This window comes from Sus scrofa, chromosome 8 (assembly GCF_054392235.1).
Source record: "Sus scrofa isolate SSC_HxYL_T2T_F1_AM1 chromosome 8, Sscrofa_HxYL_maternal_Yorkshire_Landrace_v2.0, whole genome shotgun sequence".
In the NCBI taxonomy this organism is placed as follows: Eukaryota; Metazoa; Chordata; class Mammalia; order Artiodactyla; family Suidae; genus Sus; species Sus scrofa.
The window spans coordinates 25969563-25989590 of NC_139390.1; the positions used below are offsets into that span (position 1 = coordinate 25969563).

Below are 20028 nucleotides of genomic sequence, written 5' to 3' on the forward strand. Positions count from 1 at the left end.
TGGCATTGGAGAGATTAAATTGAGATGAAGATTACTCTTCAACTTCTATAGCATTATCCGTATATTGGCAAGTTCTATCATTCTCTCTGTGCTTCATCTCACCTGCTCAGGTTTAAATTCTGAAAAATGAAGTCCTAGCTTTATTCACCTTCCACATTTGTTACTTCTAGATCTTCTACCTTAATATCAAACCTCATTACCTTTCCATGGTCCATTAGAATCGCTTGTCTACTCTCTCTGTATAGATTCCCATCACTATGTTTCTGCTCCCAGAGTATGTTTTCCAAAGATGACATTGGTTCACTTTCCCTTCTTGCAAAATATTTTCTATAGATCGCCAATATACAGGCTATATTACACATTTCTCATTCGTTCTGATTTTAGAAAAAATTCATTATTTGGAAAATATTAAAGTAGGCACATCAGGGGGTTAACATAAGTTACTTCACATAGGATTAAATGAAAGAGGTGAAAGTAGGACAGGATTTCTTTGTGTTTTTTTTTTGTTTGTTTTTTTTTTTTTTAAGGATAGCACCTACAGCATATGGAATTTTCCAGGTGAAGGGTCAAATTGGAGCCGCTTCTGGCCCATACCACAGGCACAGCCATGCCGGATCCCAGCCACATCTGTGACCTACACCATAGCTCATGGAAATGCCAGATACTTAACCCACTGAGCAAGGCCAGGGATCAAACCCACAACCTCAAGGTTCTAGTCACATTCATTACTGCTGAGCCCTGGTGGGAAATCCCCCAGATTTCTTTGGATTCTTTGTTTTTCTTTGAATTTCTTTGTTATCTTTTAATTGTTTCACTTGTTACAAGGAGAATGCACTACTTTGGTAATGAAGTTATAAAATAATTAAAGGAAACTTTTTTGTACTTGTTTTATATTCTATTCATTATCTATTACCACAAAAATTGCTTCAATCACCAAACCTCAGTAAAATGTGGCAATAAACTTTATTGAGCCCATAGCTAGTGAGGTAGTCTGGGCAGTTCTTACCTTGGCTGGGCTCACAGATATATTGGGTATTATCCATAGGTCTACTCACTTAGAATGATTTCAACTGAGACGAGAGAAAGGGCTCATCTCTGCTGCACATCATACATCTAACATGTTTGTCCAAGTTAGTCTGTTCTCATAATAAAATCTGAGGCATAAAACTACAAGCAGAAATAGCCAAGTGCTTTATTTTTCCTCTACTTATCTACATGTGCTAACATCCTGCTGGCCACCGAAGTTACCAAGCTGATCCCAGAGTCTAGGAAGGAGGCAGAATATGCCACATGGTGTCTAAAAGTTACACGGCAAAGGAAGTGGATACCATGGAAGGGATGTTGTGTGCCATCAACTTGGAAGAACCATGTAACTGTATTGTACATTCTCAATTCTCTATTTTATTTACCCATCTGTCAAGAATATGTTCATCATTAGTTCTAGATGCTGTGAGTTCAGCAGTGGTTAAATATAAAATCCCAGTCCTTACTTCCTAGTCAAAGAGAGAGATCGTAAATAAGCAAAATACATATAGATTCCAATTTTAAGGAGTGATTTGAGCAGTGAACTTGAGTAAGGGAATACAGATGTGTGGATTGAGGGGTGGGTAGGAGAAGACTTCTGGGAGAGTGATATATGAAGAAAGACTGAAGTAAAGAATTAGAGTAAGGCAATACAAAGGTTTGGGGAAAGTGACTTCCAGCCAGATGGAAGAACATGTGTGAAGCATCTGGGGTGAGAACAAGAATGGGAGCACTTTCCAACCTTAGCAAGTCAGTCTGCCTGTAGTGTAAGCAAGTGAAGAAGGCAGTGGAAGGAGGGGAGACAAGAGGCCTAGTGAGGTCACATTGTTGGGGCTCTAGAGCCCTGGAGAAAGAGTACAGTTTTATTTAGAGTATGTTAAAAAGTTGAAGAGATACAAATATATCATCCCCAAATATGCCACTTTGGCATACTGATTATTTTGAATTAAAGTTGTTTGAGATACTGTGCAAAGATCCTTTTTTGTCCCCCTGAGAGCAGGAAATAAATCTCCCATGTGAAAGTTGCCCCCTTGTACCAGGAGGAAGAGACAGTCTTATCACCAGGGACAGGGAATTTAGGGCCAACACACCTGTTACTTCCTCACTAATTTACTACCTCAAGCCAAAATTTCTTTGTCTTAGCAATTCCTCACAAAAAATTGTTTCTTTGTCTAAGAAGTATAAAAGCTGTCTGCTTTGGTCACTTTGAGTCCTTTTTTTATTTTTATTTTTTGGTCTTTTTTTTTAGCAGGGAGTGAGGGGGGTGTCGTACCCGTAGCATATGGAAGTTCCCAGGCGAGGGGTCAAATCTGAGCTGTGGCTGCCAACCTACACCAGAGCCACAGCAACCAGGATCTGAGCCACGTCTGTGACTTACACCACAGCTCACAGCTACACTGGATCCTTAGCCCACTGAGTGAGGCCAGGATTGAACCTGCATCCTCATGGATCCTAGTTGGATTTGTTCCACTGTGCCACAATGGGAACTCCAGGTCTTGTATTTTTAATGTGACTCTCATACATATGAAATGTTTTTCTCCTGTTAAAGTGTCTTATGTCAATTTAATTATTAGACCATACAAAGAACCTAGAAAGAAAGAAAGGAAAAATATTCCCCCCTTACAAAGTCATTTAAACTTTAAAAGTAAGGTAAATTTAAATTTTTATAAGTCTAGGGGTGCACATTATTTATCATTCTCCAAATATAAAAAAAGATAGATATTTGTCTTCATTTTACACTTGGGGAGACTGAAGCTCAACCATTTTTAACATAATTTTTATTCGAGCATTCTCACAGTCTCTTCTGAATTAATAGTCAATGTGATGTTGAAAATACAAAGGAATACGTTTTAAAATAAATAATTTAAAACATTTAATTATTCTTAGCAAGGGTATTATTATAGTGGACAGAGGGGAGGTGATATTTTTACAATAATATATAGGATGATGTATCTAGGAATTGAAATGCTACAACTCGTGAGTTGAACATTTATTTAATCAAAATGCCCCGAACATAGAGTTCACTGTGTACTATAATACTGTTGACAAGACATGAAATATTCTCTCATGATTTCTATAGGGGACAGCTTTATTTGGCAGAAATATGAATGAGGTAGCCTCCAAAAGTGGTGAGAAAGATCAAGTGATTTGAAAGTAGAGTAAAAGGAAACATAAACTCTTTTGAAAGACTTAACAAATCTGAGAATATTTTTCATAATCCATCTTAATTTGATAATAAGGAAGAGGTAGAGAAATACATAGCAAATAATAAATTCCTTAATTAGGAAGAGAAGGTGACCACAAAACATTCTACCTCTTATGAAAGATTACCGTACGGCTAGATTGAATTTTGTTAAATAATATGATCAACTGTTCCTGCTTCCTGAAGGAATCTTAAATAATCCAGATTAATTAACATGATACAATCTCTTTAGTCAGCACTAGTGAATTCTGACTCTATGCCAATTTTTGCATTAGGAGAAAAAAAAAATCACAGATGTTTTCGTAAATTTATAGCTTAGCATAGACCTTATTAGTACATTGTTTTACTGGTATCCTGGATTATGATGCCTTAACTTTGACACTTACAAAACTAAGGCCTTAATCCTGTTATAGCTTCATTCTCATATATTGTGTATTTTAATTCTAAAATGATCAATTTGGTAAGAACCCTTCACTCCTTATCATGTTCAGCCTATAGGCTTGCAACATGACCTACATGGTGCTAAGAAAAAGGAACTATTGCCAAAACGTTTATTTCAAAAGCACCTCATATTTTTTGCTTTATTTCCCTGATATGTTAAACCTAGTGGTTTAAAAGAAAAAGTATCTTGTGTCTCAGAGTTCTATGGATTGACTGGCTTCACCCTTTGCAATCCTTCTACTGGTCTCTGCTGGTATCTCAGGCAATGGCAGTTAGCTGGGAAAATGAGAGCTAAAAAATTAAGGATTTAATGACAGCAATCACAGGGCAGTTAACCTAGTGCAGTCCCCATTTAAGTGCAGGGCTTTCTAAATGCAGAGTCTCGTGGGACTGCACAGGTCGAATGCCCATGAAACCAGTCCTGGATGTTGACGAAGGCTGGCATTGTATCTAGGCGTCATGGGGAGGGGATGCCAGGAGAGCTGAACCTCACTGGCTCCCTTTCCAGGGCTTCTCTTCTCCACATAGCCTCTATACATGGTCTTTTCATGTGGGCTCTCCAACAAGATAAAAAGTTTTCTGGTATGGAAGCTTAAGGATTCTAGTGACAAGCATTCAAAGGGAGAAGAAAAGGAAGCTACAAGGTTTTTAAAAGCCATGCCAGGATTATTATTGTTACTGTGTTCAGTTGGTTAATGGAGAGATAGGCTAGCCTGGAGTCAATTTAAGAGTATGCACCCTAGATGATGGTTTATTGGGGGCCGTATAAAGGAGAATAGCTATCATACTCACCATTACTAAATCACAAGGATTATTCGCTGAATTCTTTCAGGTATATATGCAAATGTTACCCACCCTTCCAGATAGTCTTTGGACATCCTAATTAAAATGGTCTCTCCTCCCCAACATGTTATATAAATAAACAGGTTGATATTTGTTCTTCTAGAATATTGTAAGAGCTTTTTATCTTGTCTACTGCTGAATACCCAGTGCCTAGAAGAGTGTGTAAGATAAAATACGTAATTAAATATTTGTTAAATGAGTTAGTAAATCTTACATACCAAACTACACACACACACACACACACACACACACACACACACACACACACACACACATATTTTTTATCTATATCCATCTACCACTTGGAAAATATAGTAAAAAATTTGAGTTTCATTATAGTACTGGTGATAGTTTGTAGGGTAGGAGTATGTTTCAGTTTTAGTGGCTGAATTTGATTTTACATATTTCTAGGTCTGTGCATTGGCTTACATTCTGGATAGGTATATCAATCATGACCATAAAGATGGCTTTCTTATTTGGTTCATTATCATCTATATGAACAGGCTCTTTCTTGCTTTTACATAATACACTCCTCCATTATATGCTGATGGGATATGGTTTCTTTGTACAATTCTTTATTGTAGTCACAATGTTGACTCTAAAGGAAAGACACCAATAAAGAGAGTTAAAAGGAATAAGTACCTTGATGGCAATATATATACTTGTAATCTTCCTACGCTGCAGGCCAATGATGTAAAGAGGCTATTAATAAATAAGTTTATTTATAAGGACATTAGAAAATCAGCATAGAGAAGAAGAGAGCATTGCTTTCACTATCTCCCAGGGAGAACAAGTAAGTAGAAAAATTATAGAGAAAAAGCCAAGAACTCACATGAGCACATTTATGCTGCTCACATATGTGCATCTATCCTAAAGATATCTATAGACATGACTGTGCCCAAGGACCCAATATTACTCAGGGATGTTAATTTCCTAAGAGTCAGAGCTTAATTGATGTGCTACATTTGGCTCTTCGCATTCATTTATTTGCTTAGTCTAACTCTTAGATTAATTATTTGACTAAGGAAGAAGTTGTTTTCAATCAGCCAGTACCAAGTATCCAATTATTGTCTTTGAGAGAATATTTTTTTTAAATAGCATGAGGTAGATTCTGAAATGGGTTAGTATTAAAAAAATCCTTGAGCATGAATATCTTTCTGAAGGAAAATGACAAATAATAATATACGGTTCATTATATTCCAAATAAAGGTGGCTATCCAAAAATATACTATTTCCCACTTTCTTCAATCTAAAATAAAACCACTACTTTGAACTCCCCCAAATCACAAGTCCAAATCTGTTAACAAAATTACCTAAACACACACACACACACACACAATATACCTATGTACACATTTGTATATGTCAGGGATAATCTCTAGTAATCCATCATTTCACAAGAGAAGTATTATCCTTAATAACACTCCATTATTTGAAATTAAGACTTAGTTATAATATTAACATCAATTATATTTCTATGTATATTTTAAACATGTTTTAAATATGTAAACATATGTATGTAATATCTAATTTTAATACTGTTTTACACAAATACATATTCTTTGCCTTTCCCATATTTGTAAGCTACAGGTACATGTTTAATGAAAAACAATGCAAGAGGAATAACAGAGATGAACCCTATTAGTTTTACTAACCAAAGTTTAACGAAGATGTGTTTCAAGTTTATTTCAACATCTTGAATCTATAAAATGCCAATAAATATTTGGAGATAGGCAGAGTTATTTATTAAAAGGAAAGTTTGAGCCAATATAAAATTCATACTTAAGAAAATCAAGAACCGCAACACAAAACCAAATCCCCTTGGGAAGTCTGTCCAGCACTCCAGTCATTCCCTCTTCCCCCTCAGTTTATAGCTTTGATCTTTCAGTTAACATTTCTGTATGGATCTATCACTTATAGTTGTTCTTTTTTACTTTCTGAGTTTGATTTAGCTAACACATCAAAATACACATAATAAAGATATATTTTTAAAATACATATATATATTCACTCAGAACACACTCTATACTAATGAACCCCCTTAGCAAACATTTATTGAATACCTGCAACTGTCAGAAACCAAACCTGATAATTAGTTTCTAAGTCCTTAGGATCAATGCAGTCTACATTGAGTGAAAGATAAATCCATGAGAAAAAAGTACATATTCTATATAATAATAACATATATACTCATAATGGCACATATGTTCTATAATAACATATATACTCATAATGGCACATATGTTCTATAATAACATTCTATAATAATATAACATAACCTTAATACACAATGCAAAGTGATCACATTAAGTATGTTGAAATTTTTAAACTACCAGTCAAAAGCTATTATTATTTAGGAATTTATCAAATAGTATCTAGACACAAACCCCTTCTTCAAAACAGGAGCTGTTTAGCTCAAATAAGACTTTGAAAATATACAGTGTGTTCCAAAGTTTCAATCTATAATAAAAGTGCATGAACGAGTCAGCTCATCGTAAATCCTGAGACTAAATGATTGAAAAGAGTGGAGCCTTTCCTTCCTTTTTTTTCCCTCTAGTAAACATTTAAGAAACTCTTGATAATCATGAGAAATCCTTATGAAAATTCAGTTACCAATTCACAAGCTTCAATAAATGATCTTTTTTTTTTCTGAAATGAAGATTTGTTCTCATGGGATAAATCGGTTTGAGATATTGTTGCTTTTATGGAAATTGCAGCCATTTTATCATGACACTCCAAGGCAGTATTTCTTACCTATTCATATTTATCTTTGGTTCTAAAGATCTTTCCAAGTTTGTGAGTGATAGATAAGAATCTTTCCAAATTTAATCAGTGAAATTCTCAATACTGTATTAGAATGTAGCTTACTGCATAGTTTTGATGTATTGCCTAAGAAAAGAAAAATATATACCCTGGTTTGGTTTAATATGCCTTTTCAGAAGAGATTTGAATTGGCTAGAAACCGTTTTGACATGTACTTGAAGACTATAAATGCTGCAAATGACAGCTTTTAATCAATGTGATAAATAGCAAAGGTCTGTAAATGCTATCAAATAAATTCTAAAAATGAAAACTAATTTTCCACTCCCACAGCTAGCAAATTTGTCAACCACAGTTTGGTAGAACCAAAACATCTGTTCTTTGGAGCTGTGTAAACTCTTGCAGCAAAATGATGCATTATTTTGTTTTCAGATATACATTCATCTAATTCCTAATTTAGTATGTTTATGAAGTACTTAAGATAAGTTCCTGATTGAAAATTTTGTACAGTTAGATTAAAGACGGAAGTTTTGTTTAAGGTTTGAGCTTGGGTATTGCTCCCTTCTTTCCTTATTTCTTTCTACTGTGTTATAGAACAAGTATCATTTCTTCTTTCTTTTTTATTTCCTTTTTTCATTTTGAAGTTATTTTGAAAGAGCTGATACAAGTAAAGACTATAAAACATTGAATTAGAATATAGCAAGCGTTAAGTAGTTCTCAGATATTATTATAAAAACTTCATTAAACATTACTGTTTTAATTTTATTAATGTGTTTTAATGTGTTTTTTAAATTTTGTATGTTTTCAGTTTTAAAACATACAGCTTTTGATTACATAATATTAGTATACACTTCATGTTAAGCATCTATTTTGTGCCAGGTGCCTTGTGTACCTAAGATACTGTAGTGCACCATGGATATACCTTGGCTATAAAGAGAAATAAAACACAATTGTATATCTTAAGGGATTTATTTAGTAAGGTAAATGTCTAAATTGTATGTTAAATATCATTATCTTGTTTGAATTCTAAGGAGAATTCCTGTAGGAAATAGTTTGGAGACTGACAGGAAGACCATTTCAGATTGAAAGAAAAACCTGGAAAAGATACAAAGACAGGAACATGGACAAAAATATAAACTCTGGTATTTCTGCATATAGACTGTACAGTGCAATGTGATTGGGCATTGATAAAAAAATATATTGTGCAAATCCTACAAAGCCATGCTTAGGGTCTTTGTATTTTTTACTGCAGTGTTCTTCATCCATCTGCCTTGCATCTTTCAGTTCCTGTAGATCTCTGAACATTTAACACCATTTTATAAAGGCCTTCCCCAATCACTACGCAAAACACAGAAAGTCTGCTCTCCCCAGCCCTACTCGTGGCTTTTATTCTCATCCTGCTTTATTACTGTAAATGTCCTTAAAACCATAAAGCACATTATGTACTTAACACATTCATTGTGTTAATGCCAACGTACCTCAGCTAATGAATGTTCCATTAAGGAGGCAACTTTGTTTTGTTTATTGCAATATCCCCTATTAGCACCTAGAGCAACACCTGGCAAATATCAGGTACTCAATAAAAATTTTTCTGAATTATTGATTTAACATTGATGCGTTAATCAAAATTTAAGCATTCATGCATCATTACCTATTTTAGTAGATGTCTTCTCCTTTCCATTTCCCTGGAAAATTTACATTTCTTTTTCTAGATTATAGGTTCCAGGAACATAATCTTATCTTGTTCACTACTGAATCTTGAGTTTATAAATGCAACATAATAGGTGCTTAAATCATATATATAATGAAAGAATGAAGCTATGGCTATCATTCCAGTGCCTTTGCTGTAGATTTCTCTTCATCTAAATCTCTATTTTATATGCCTATAACTTCTACTCAGTCATTACATGTCTTCTTTAAAGACAGATTTTCTGAGAATCCTCGAAATGTTGAGGGTTCTCAAGCTCCTATATGAGGCCCCTTGCTGTTTAATATATATTCTCCCTAAATCTTTTTATTAATTTTAATTCTATGGAAATTTGTCTCAGGATTTCTTTAAAAAGCATTTGGTCATTGATTTTTATTTATAACTCTGTCATATGAATTTAAGACACTTCACAAGATTCCTTAGTGGAAATATTTATCATTAGTAAAAAGCTGTCAACTACTGTGACATCAGCAACATGGCTGAATAAAACATCACTCATTGTATCTCCCCCTCGACAACTACAATTCAGCCTCCATCCACAGACAAAAGTGCCTATGCAGGAACTCTGAGATGCAATAGCCTGCACTGAGGATTCCAGGAGGAATATTATCCACCTATGTGTCAGGTAATGGGCATTGAGACTTCCATGCTGCCTGTGGGCCCATAATGCCCCATGAACCAGCTTCAAACCCTCTCTGCCATAGTCTAGAACCTCTGGAGAACTCAGTCTTAGACACACCCACAGATAAGAGAGCCTTCGTGTTTTCAACAGAGATGTTCCAATATACCATTTGAGCAATAAAATAGGAGTTTAAATGAATTGGAGAGGGTAAGATAAGTAGTTTGAACTCAACAGCTACCATAAGCAACGAAAACAAAAATAAACAAGCTCACAGCTGCTGGCTGCCAGAGAGCGTTCCCCACAGCTCCAAGGGTGTGCAGACCTCTGACCATGGAGTCTCTCAGCCACTGGGAGCAGTGCCCTTGAACCATTGCCTGGGCTGCTCACTGTTTTCTGCCCCGAGGGACCTGGTAGGAAGAAGGAAAGGTCAGTATGAGCTGGGGATCCAGCAGGCAAAGGGCAGGGAAAATTTAAAAATAATATTTTAAGTGGGGCTACCTCAGACTAAAAAGCTTTGGCACAGCAAAGCAAATAATCAACAAAATGAAAAGGCAACTTATGGAATGGGAGATCAGGTATACTTGTAAACCATATACCTGATCAACATCAATATCTTAAATATATAAAGAATCATACAACTCAATAGCAAACAAAAACAAAGACAAACAAATGAAAAAACTGCTCAGTCTGATTTTAAAATTGTCAGAGAAACTGAAGAGACATTTTCTAGAGAAGACTTGCAAACAGCCAGCAGGTACATGAAAAGGTACTCAACTTCATTAACCACAAAGGAAATACAAATCAAAACCACATTGAGATTACTGATAGAATGGCTGTTACCAAAAAGACTAGAGATGAGGGTTGGCAAAGATGTGGAGAAAAGGAACACTTGTGTACTCTTATGTTAATGAGAATTTCTATAGAAACAGTATGGAAATAGTATGGAGGTTCCTCAAAAAATTAAAAAATAGAACTCCCATATGATCCAGCAATCTCAGTTCCACTCTTATTCTAAAAGAAATGAAATCAGGACCTTGAAGAAATATTTGCACTCCTATTTTCTTTGCTGCATTGTCCATAATAGTCAAGGTCTGGCAACAGTCTAAGTGTCCAAATACTGTATGGTATCACTTATTTGCAGAACAAAAAAAAAAGAGTCAAATCCATAGAAATAGTACAGTTGTGGTTGCCAGGATCTGGGGGTGAGAGAAATGGATAATGTCAGTTAAAGAGTAAAATCTTCCATTTCAAAATGAAGTTCTGGGGATCTAGTGCACAGCATGGCGTAATTAACAATGCTACAGCTTATATGCTTGAACATTGCCATAGAGTAAATCTGAAATGTTCTAACAACAAAAAAGAAATAGTAATTTATGTGAGATGATGGATCTGTTCACTAACACTACAGTTGGTAATCATTTTGCAATAGATAAGTGTATCAAATCACCATTTGTATACTTTAAACATAAGCAATGTCATGCCAATTATACCTCAGTAAAGCTGGAAAAAAGTTATCAGTTTATCCTATTTGTTGACATATTACCTGTGTTTTAAACTTAGTGAAATCTATACTTCAAAGAAATACCAATTAGGAGTTCCCGTTGTGGCGCAGTGGTTAATGAATCTGACTAGGAACCATGAGGTTGCAGGTTCAATCCCTGGCCTTGCTCAGTGGGTTAAGGATCCAGCGTTGCCGTGAGCTGTGGTGTAGGTCACAGACACGGTTCAGATCCCGTGTTGCTGTGGCTCTGGAGTAGGCCGGTGGCTACAGCTCCAATTGGACCCCTAGCCTGGGAACCTCCGTATGCTGCGGGAGCGGCCCAAGAAATGGCAAAAAGACAAATAAATAAATAAATAAATAAATACCAATTATATCACTGATTGTAATATATATATATTTTACTATACATAAATTCTATATATACCAGACATCATATCACATATGTACCATTTGATATTTTATACCAACTACACCTATTCAAAAATTAGTTCTAACTAAATGTAAGGACAATTTTAATGACAACATGAAGAACCCTAATGTTCATATTAAAGCCTGCTGGGGGAGTTCCAATTGTGGCTCAGTGGGTTAAGGACCTGATATTGTCTTTCTTAGTATGTGGGATCCATTCCTGGCCTCACTCAGTGGGATTGATCCAGTGTTGCCACAAGCCGTGGTGTAGGTCACAGGTGTGGCTCAGATCTGGTGTTGCCAAAGCTATGGCATAGGCCTCAGATGAAGCTTTGATTCACCCCCTAGCAGGGGAATGTCTGTGTGTCCAGGTGCAGCTGTGAAAAGAAAAACAAAACAAAACAAAGAACCCCTGCTGGGTATTCTATACTCTCTGTAAGGAAATGATTAAGAGACACATGTTTCTCTCCTTGTCCCTGACCCTCACCATCCACTTTGGATGTCCCTCTTTCAAACAAATGCTTCATATATTGAGAAATAATTTATGTGGTTATTATATTACTTACCTCTTCTCTCCTGTACACCAAATGGATCCATATCAGTTTCAAACTGAATTTTTTTTTTATTGTAATGATAGCCACTACTATCTAGAGCTTACTGTGCTTGTGCTCTAGATGCTATTCCAAGGACCTTACAAATACTAACTGCCCCAGCTCTCACAACAATCTTAGGAGGTTGTTGTTGATAGAGAAGCTGAGGCCAGAAAGACTGTATAACTTTCTTAACATCACATAAGATATTGAGTAGAATCAGGTACGACACTAAGCCATCTGCTCTTGACCTCCACAATGAACTGCCTGGCCACATGACACGTGCTGTCCATATAATTTTGGTTTTTACTACAAATTCCCTCAGTGTTTCTTACTGCATAATATGTCTGATTCCTGAAATACAGACCAAAAATAATCCATCTGTGAGGTTGTAAAGCTGAACATAGAGAGATGTGGCTGCTCCCTGGGATAAATGAGAATGTTATTCTCAGTAGGTTAATTATTGCAAATTAGGAGCTTTCAGTTGTCTGGAAGCATCAGGAAAGAAATAGTAGATTAGTACTGATAAAGTCTCATGGGCTCTGACGGGGAGCACTTTACATTGGCACTAATGAAAAAATCAGAAGCAGACATGCTTCAGATGCTTAGAAATTTCAGGTTTCAGCATATAAAGGATTCAGTCAAATAAGGCTCAAAAGAGCTTTAGGATTATAATAATTGAGTGAAAGGATGATTCTTGAATAAAGGCCTCAACTTTAGGGAAATCATTCTCTTTTTTAATGCATTATTCTGAAAGTCATGTATTTATATCTAATTAGAGTATACATATTTTTCCAAAATTAAAGTTTGATTAGAAAAGAATAATGCCTCGTTTTAACGACTGGATATTTTCTATGTTGAGAACTTCTACCTAAGTCAGGTGCTTTTTGGTAGTAAAATAAGTGTATGTATGAAAGTCGAGGTGCAGTGAAGTCTTTGCTGTTATCTACCTCTGAACAGTCTGCCCAACACAAACAAAAACATAATAAACTACATTTTCTCCAACACTACTTAATAGAAAATTACCAGTATTAGAGGTTTGTTTCTATAATACAAATTTTGACTACTCATATTTTAAAATTTCATGACTTTATTTTTATTTTTTTATTAAAGTACAGTTTATTTATAATGAGCCAATTTCTCCTTTACAGCAGAGACCCTGATGTGTGTGTATACATATATGTGTGTGTGTGTATATATATGCGTGTGTGTGTGTGAGTGTGTCTGTGTATGTGTGTGTATTTGTATATATGTTCTTTTCTATCATGGTCTATCCCAGGATATTGGATATAGTATAGTTCCCTGTGCTATACAGTAGGACTTTGTTGTTTATCTTTTCAAATGTAATAGCGTATATCTATTAACGCCAAATTCCCAGTCCATCCCTCTCCCACTCTTTTCCCCCTTTGCAACCACAGGTCTATGAGTGTGTTTCTCTTTTGCGGTTAGGTTTATTTGTGCCATAATTTAGATTCCACATATGAGTGATATCATATGGTATTTGTCTTTCTGACTCACTTCACTTAGTATGAGAGTCTCTAGTTGCGTCCATGTTGCTGCAAATGGCATTTTTTTGTTCTTTTTTATGGCTAAGTAATATCCCATTTTATTAAGTTATATCTTCTTAATCCATTCATCTATTGATGGACATTTAGGTTCTTTCTGTGTCTAAAATTTCATGACTTTAAATGTGAAAGATTTACTCACATTGGATAGCCATGTACTCAAACATAAATTATGATTAGGTTGCTAGTTTCAACTACCAGAAATGGAGAAATACTACCTCACTGATGGTCCTAAGTGCTTTTAAAGACTTTTTTCTTTTTCTTTTCTCAATTAAAAAAATTTAGGATGATTAATTTTAAATTATGAAGTAATACATGCTTATTATAGAACTTGCAAAATATATGGAATAGTAGCTTGTAAAAAGATACTCACCAGAAAGATATGATCATTTGTTTAAAAAAAAAAAAGTTGGTGAATTTTCATCTAGTCTTTTCTCTCTTTGCACTTGCAATTATATGATGTATCCAATATTGTGTCTCTATATTAAAAATGACAATATAATCTAAACATTTTATTTGCTGAGATATTCTAAATTCTAAATTTCTAAATAATAAAATAGCAACAAGTATTAGATGAGGACAGAAAACTGAAAGAAATCTAACCCTTCCACATCAGCACACTGCCTCCCAATTACGGATTAGATGACACGTGGACACTACCTATTGTTGGATGTTTGACCACTTCCAATCCTATGTTAAAGATGTTATGAATCTCACTTATTTTATTTTCTCTAGTTTTCCTTATGATACTCTATTCATTGAATCAGAATTGCTAAAATCTATAACTCTATTCATTGAATCAGAATTGCTAAAATCTATAACTTCAGTATGGTTCTTGGTTTATTGGTTCATGCTTGGAAAAGTAGTGTTTTTAACACTCCAAGTAAAAACATGCAAGAGGGACCATTTTATAGGCAGCTAGATGCCCTCCCAAAGTCCTTTATTGCTTTCTTCTATAGTAACTCAAATTTTATTTATTTATTTGCTTTTTAGGGCTGCACCTGTGGCATGTGGAGAGTCCCAGGCTAGGGGTCCAATTGGAGCTACAGCTGGTGGCCTGCACCGCAGGATTCGAGCCACGTCTGTGAAGTACACCACAGCTCATGGCAACACTGGATCCTTAACCCACCGAGCGAGGCCAGGGATCAAACCCACAACGTCATGGTTCCTAGTCAGATTTGCTTCTGTTGTGCCATGACAGGAACTCTGTAACTAAAATTTTAAATAGTACATAGCTGATCAACTAAAATGTTCACTACCTGGCCTCTCTTGAACTGGGTGTGGTCACATGACATGATTTTGGCCATTGGGTTATAAGAACAAGTGATGTTTGAAACTTGGGGGCTAAGCTTCTACAAAGAAAGAAGAATGCCTTTCTTCTTTTCCCAATATACAGATTGGAATGATAAAATAATTATAAGCATTTTAAAATCATTGGGCAAAGACAGACCCTAGAGATGATAGAACAAACACATAGAAAGTACTTGAGTTCATGAAAGTTTCAACTTGGCATACAGCCTGAAATCATATGGCTACCAGGTGTGTGTGTGTGTGTGTGTAAATATAGTGGTCAACAAGATGCACACACTTGTGAACACACACATTATATGTTTATACGTTTATTTGCAATTATTTTTCTTTTTCTAATATCATTATGGCAACCTGGTTGTTTTATCTGATTATTAATGATTATCCAAATGCTTTTCATTGCTTGATTTTTTTCATTTTTGAGTTACTTGATTTTGAAGCTAGCTTATTTAGCATTTGTCTCTCAGATTTACAGCAAACATCCTATGTTCTGTGTTTTGGTTTGCAATTTTTTTAATGGTATAATACTATATAGAAAAAAAAAAATAAATTGAAAATTTACACTATCTCTACTGAATAATAACAAATGACTTATAAGTTTTTTCTCAATTTTATCCATCCATATATATCTATATTATATGGGATTTCAAAAACTATATATACATATTTTTCTGATAAGTAGCAATATAACAACAGAATCGAAGACTCCTCATTTTCAAGGGAACAGACAAATAGTAGACCATATTTGAATTATTGAAAATGTATAGGTCAATTATGTAAATATGAACTTCTTAGAGATACAGCTATTTTGGTTATTATAACTGGGAAAGGCAGTCTTATGCATGCAGTCTTTGTATGCTGGCTGGCCACATGAGAATGGCTCTGGGCTTGGAACACTTTCTTAGCAAGAGATAAAGAGTCCACATGGACTGAGCTTGGCTTATCACCTTGGGGGAGGGGATATTTTTCTTTGTTCAATGCTGTCTGAAGCTTATACATCATATAGTACTTTGCCAACCCTGCTCTTATATCTGTCTTCTATAGGAAGGAGACATGGTCGTTTCATCTGTGGCTCAAGAAGGGTGGAGTGCAGGTAAGCTAAACTGCCCTGAGTCAGCTACTGGGAGACACTGGCTGTCCATGAGGAGTGGAAACCCGCAATTGGAGCTGACCTTGATCTGTCTCTTCTCTCAGTAAGTAAGTTATTATTCCATCTAGTGCTTGGCTGTGTTGTGTCCCTCCTGGTTACTCCAATACCAAGATTCAGTGAGCAGAAATGCTTGGACTTCCTTTCCTGTTGCCTGGCATTGTGATAATCTGTGCTATTTTCCCACCTAGTTTGAATCCTTCCCTGCGATAGGTAACCAGGTGTCTGGTGCCCTACTCCCTTGGGATTGATAACAAGGAAGGGACGTGTAAATAGAACATTTAAATGATAAACATGTAAATATCACAGTTTTCTCATGCTTGGTCCCATGTATTCATGGAATTTAAAAGGGAACCTGGAGGATTGTGCTAAGTGAAGTAAGCTAGTCAGAGAAGGACAAAGTCTGCACGTTTCCAGTTAGACGAGGTATCTAAAATATGTTACTTATCTATTTTATATATAGCAGTGTATACATGTTAATCCCAACCTCCTAGTTTATTCCTCCCTGCCACATTTCCCCTTTGGTAGCCATGATATTAAGTGAAGTAAGTTAGAGAAAGACAAATGTCATATGTGATCACTAATATGTAGAATCAATAAAAATGGTACAAAAGAAATTGTAAAACAGAAACAAACTCAAAGTTTTGAAACAGAAGGTGTTGTTTTAGAATAGTTGATGATGTCATTGAGTTTGATACAGTTCAGAGAAAATTCAAGTTCTCAGTGGTACAGGGTTATGCCAGAGACCACATGTCAATGACTACAGGATTCCATTTCTGTACACCTGAACTGTGATCACTCCATTATAATTTCAATTTGTCTGTACATCTTAGACCTAGAAAAATTATCATGTGTACCCTGCCAAGAAATGGTTTGTTCTTCATTATTATATGAGAGCAACAATACATTTATTATCATTCCCATAGATGCAAAGCCACAAAAGCTATGAGACCTGAGACAAAACCGCAAAAGTTACATGATGTTCAGAATAATATGATGATGAATTAGTGCCTACTATACTGTCTGGCAAAGCAGTGCTAAAGAACTATTCACTGAATATGTAAATATTTACTAATTAATATGCACTTTTCTCAAGAATTCCTCACTTGGTAAAGAACCAAATCAGGTTTTATTTTAGCCATGTTCCTTTTTATTCTTGTACTTTTTCGTCCATGGTTCTCATATAGATTGGTCCCCAGACTGAGGAACATGCATTATTACTTTTTTCTAATTCTTCTGTGAATCTTCGGTAAATCTACCTGCTTTCAGAAATGATACCATATTCTCTACTGTGAGAGGGTATACAGTGGAGCACTTTAAGAAAAGACATTTTATTTAGTTATTATATGCCCTCTGAAAGAAAAAGGGTATGGAGAGAGAGGCAGCATCACCCTCATGCTGCAAGACCACTCAGAACTGAAACATATCGATGTATCATTTTGGCATAGGGAATAATGATACTTGTTTTATTTGAAATGTAGAACAATAAAAATAGTTCACCAAAAGGATAAGTCGTGACAATATGTAAAACAGTATCTCTTGTTAAGGGCTCAATTAAAAATAATAAAATCAGTTATTAGAGAATTTAGAAAAACAAGGAGTAATTTTTAAAGGGCATTCATTCTGTAATATTCCCATACTTCTAGTAAAATAGAAAATGAAGTTTGATCAAGACTATCTTTGTATCTTTGTGTAAATTTGTATATGATTTTAGAGGAGTAAAGAATGTGTAGTTCCATCACTCCTTATAGTTTCTCATCCTGCAATCCTGATTTTGGTTTTGTTGTCCACAGAGTTTTTCTCGGTAATTGATCTGTGTTCTGCATTTCCTTCTTCTGCCCTCCTCACTTCCCTCACTCCCTTCCTTTCTTCCTTCCTTCTTTCTTTTTTTTTTTTTTTCTGTTCTTCTAGCACTTGAATCTAAATTGTTATTTTCTTTTGCTTATGAAGGAATCCAAGAGTTGTGATATAGGGCACTCAAAGTTTTGGGGACTTTCTTATTTTCTGTAGTTATTCACAAACAAACAGAAACATAGAGAAATATTTTCCCCAAAGGGATCTATAATTATTCAAATTTAGGTAATTTTCTGGTAGCCTCAGAAATTAGAGAAAAATGCAAAATTGACACTTCAGCTCTGTGACATTGCTTTGCTTTACAGTTGAATAAAGACCCATTAGGCAAATTGCAATGTTGCTTAACCCAGGACATCTGTTTTCAGCTCCAGGCCACAGAATGTTACAATGTAGAAGTCAGCTCACCTTGCATATATAATTGACTACTAATGATGGAAAAAACTTAGCAAATTTTGGGACAAGTACAGTATTATACAGTGGATTCTAGTTTTTGCAGAGTAGGAAAAACCACTGATTCACATGGTAATTCTCCAGATCTTCTTTGGTCCCTAGAATCTGAAGAGGCTTTTGAAGCTTGAAATTGGCTGTCACATTTTTCCCAGCTTTGGGTATTCCAAATTTGGGAAATTTTAACATTTTGATAGTCAAAATTTTGACCTAATTTATCTGATGTTCTGATTCACTTTGCATATTTAAAAATGTTAATTTAAGAGTCTTATACTCACAGTAAAAGTGTCTCCCTTAAATCATCTTATGCTGTAGTAACTTAAATTTTGGAAGCCAAAGTATTCTCTGGAATTAAGTCTGCACAATCAGACAAGTTAATAGCAGTTAGTAGAGCTACAATTCTTAGTTCTGGATTTAAAATAAATATATTAATTTATAAGTTTATATATTTTCAATGAATAGTTATGGATTTTCACAAATGTGTTATATGTGTAACTATATATAAGCATATAACTAATAACTATGTGTTTGGTATCTGTCATGCTATAAAGCAAATTTACCAAAAGATTTTTACTTCAAATGGAAACAAAAAACTCATTGAAAATTAACTTGTCAGGTGCTTTACTATTGTATACTAAAATATCAGTAATTCATTTTGCGTAGATAGCTGTAAAAATTGTTGTTAAAACATGGCAAACTCCAAATTTAGAATTTTTACTTTTAATACAATAAGAAAAGTCTTACTCATTTTCAAAAAAATGTGCTTCACAGAAAAAACAAGAGAATGGCTAAAAAGGGAACTAAAAGAAATTTGGAGCATGGGAATTACTTAACAAAACAATTCCTATATCATAGCTTGGTTAGTGTTGCGTCATCAACAAAATTGTCTAAATACAAGATGGAGTTTTAGGAGTTCTGTTGTGGCTCAGCAAGGATCTGGTGGCATTGTTACTGCAGCGGCTTAACTTGCTGCCATGGTACAGGTTAGATCTCTAGCTCAGAAAGTTTCCTATGCCATGGGCACAGCCAAAAAAAAAAAAAAAAAAAAAAAAAAAACAGATTTTTAAGTCACTAAGACTCTTACTATGCTTACCAAAAAAAATAAAAATTATTCAAAACATTTAAATAGATAAAGTGTTTTGCAGTTGAATTCTTTATAGGCTACTCCTGCCATACAAGCAGGAAGTTCTTCCTTGACTAACTTTATTAGGAATCTGGTGACAATTAGATTCGATAGAACTAATGCATATAAAAGGTAAGAGAGTTGTTTAGATGGTGCTTATGCTGTCTGGAGGGTATGAATCCTTTCCCTCTTCAAAAACAAAACAGAATAAAACAAACAAAAAATGTTCAGGCAATAGCCAAGATTTTCTTAATAAATATAATTTTCCCTTTTGAAATACTGTTGTCAAACCCAAGTTTGTATGCCCAAAGCACAGTGAGGTCAAACAAACCAAAACATCAGAGTTTTGAGCAGAGAAAGATTTACTGCAATATTATGCAAGGAGAACAGGTGGCCTGTGCTCAAAAGACCCTAACTCTGCAATGGGTTTGCAGGGAAGAGTTTCTATAGGCAAAATTTGGGGGAAGGGCTGCAGGGTGTGTAAC

The 20028-nt window shown here is 35.1% G+C and overlaps 1 long non-coding RNA gene across 1 annotated transcript in view; it reads left to right on the forward strand.

The window, feature by feature from the left end:
• Positions 1 to 19528, forward strand: part of LOC146400377 (uncharacterized) — a 257097-nt gene extending 237569 nt beyond the window's left edge. Inside the window, exon 2 of the long non-coding RNA XR_014813731.1 lies at positions 16017 to 19528. This is a non-coding gene — a long non-coding RNA (uncharacterized LOC146400377). The remainder of the gene's footprint in view (positions 1 to 16016) is intronic.
• The last annotated feature ends 500 nt before the right edge of the window (positions 19529 to 20028 follow it).